The sequence below is a fragment of the Sinocyclocheilus rhinocerous genome, unplaced genomic scaffold (genome assembly GCF_001515625.1).
Source record: "Sinocyclocheilus rhinocerous isolate Xijiao unplaced genomic scaffold, SAMN03320098_v1.1 scaffold70, whole genome shotgun sequence".
In the NCBI taxonomy this organism is placed as follows: Eukaryota; Metazoa; Chordata; class Actinopteri; order Cypriniformes; family Cyprinidae; genus Sinocyclocheilus; species Sinocyclocheilus rhinocerous.
In genome coordinates, this window is record NW_015624555.1 from 81,048 (window position 1) to 83,589 (window position 2,542).

Below are 2,542 nucleotides of genomic sequence, written 5' to 3' on the forward strand. Positions count from 1 at the left end.
TATATATATATATATATATATATATATATATATATATATATATATATATATATATATATATATATATATATATATATATATATATATATATATATATATATATATATATATATATATATATATATATATATATATATATATATATATATATATATATATATATATATATATATATATATATATATATATATATATATATATATATATATATATATATATATATATATATATATATATATATATATATATATATATATATATATATATATATATATATATATATATATATATATATATATATATATATATATATATATATATATATATATATATATATATATATATATATATATATATATATATATATATATATATATATATATATATATATATATATATATATATATATATATATATATATATATATATATATATATATATATATATATATATATATATATATATATATATATATATATATATATATATATATATATATATATATATATTAAGGTTACAATACCATTGTTTTATGGACATTCTAGAATCAAAGAGGGACTTTCCTCTTATTAGACAAATTTTTTAAAACAAGTGTTTGTGAAATTTATTAGCGTTATTGACTTAAAGAACATTCAAAAATGCTTAAGAAAAGGGAAAGAGTTTAAACACAAAACACTGTAAACTGTAAACTGAAAACTGAAAATATTATGCAAACTGAACTACCTGGTAAAACCAGTGACTGCTGTGAAATGGCAGCTGACAACCAGGGAAAGACCTAGTGACAGCTAGGAAAGACTGCTGACAGGAGGGAATAGACCCCATCGGGGCTGGCATGGGTTAGCTACCCATGCCGGCAGGATCTGTCACTACATAGTGCAGAGGGTCCACCCATCTTTGGCTATGAAAACCACAAGAAGAAGAATACCCCTGGAGTCTGCGAGAGCGGGGGCACAAGATGACTCATGGACAGACCACACGGTAACAGACTTAGGAACGGAAATGACAATGAGCCAGGAGAACAGCACAACAGATGTTGGAACAATAGGAAGGACAGGACAAAAACTACTGAGATACATCTGCGGCTGGGCGAAGATAACATCAGAGAAGGGTCTTAAAATCCATCAGGGCAGTAAGAAGTGTCTGAGAGAGCTTAGTGAGGGGCCTCGCATTGACCAATACTTCCTCAGAGGTAGGGCAAATCAATCGGGTGAACCCAGTGGCGGAACAAACACCACAGTCCACAGGGTATCAGAACCCCAGACAAAGCCCAACCAGGCACAAACTTACCTCCACTGATTAACCCAGAAACCACCCAGCCACAGCCAGCAGTAGAAAGGAAGATGGATGGACCTGAGATACTTTGGCCTAAATTCTGCCACAATGAGTGGGCAACCATTGACACAGATCTCGTTCAGCTGCTAGAAAGCCTGAAAGGAGATGTTGATAGGAAACTGGAGAAGATGGGGGAGATTATATACACCTATGGGGCACAAAGGTTGGGAGTGAAAAACAAGAGCCCGAGGTCACAGAAGGAGCTGGGAGGCCAGCCGAAGTCCAGGAGATAACAAGAGATTGACAAACTTGTAAAAAGAAAGGAGGCGCCTGAGAAAACAGTGGAAGAAGGCCACTGAAGCAGAAAGGAAAGGCCTAGAGGTTCTACAGGGCGATATTAAACATCGCCTTGCAATGATACGATGAGCAGAAAGCTTGAGAAAGCAACAAAAGAAGAAGGAGCAAACCAAGACTGCCTTCTATAGAGATCCTTACAAGTTTGTCAGTAGTCTCTTTTGCAAGGAGAAAACCGGTACCTTTAAAGTACTCATAGCGGATCTTGAGGAACACCTGAGGATAGGGGGCTTCTCAGGATGTTTGGAACATGCTAACATGATTTGGCACCAGTTGCAAATGGCCAAAAATGAGAAGAAAGATACATGTGGTGTTCTTATATCTTGCCAGTGCCTTTGGACAGTGCCACAAGCTGCTGTGGGCGGCATTCGAGTTCTTCCATGATCCAGAACAGATAACAAAGTTGATTAAAGCCTACTTTCGGGATCTTGAGGTCTGTATTACCATACAGGATAGTACCACCACCTGGCAGCAGCTAGAGGTTGGCATAATGGCAGGTTGTACCATCTCTCCACTGGCATTCATTCATAATTTGGGTATCTCGTTGGGTGGTTGGAGGGGAACGTTTGCAAAAATGGGTTGCAGCTCCCTCCAATCAGGGCATACATAGATGATATGTCTACCATCACGATGATTAAAGCATGTACTAAGCGGCTGCTGGATAAGCTCCAGGAAAACATCAGATGGAGGTTAAATGGAGATTAAAACCCGAAAAATCTCGCAGCATCTCCATTGTCAAAGGCCGACTTACTAATGATGATTGGCTTTCACCGTGGACGAAGCGGAGTCCAGCCCGGGGTCGTCACATGTGGTTGCCGCAAGCCCGCCGGACACTCCTTCGTCGAATCCGCCGCCTCTGCTCACGCTAGCCCTCCGGCCGCTCCTCACTTTATCCCCCGGCCTCTGCTCACTCTAG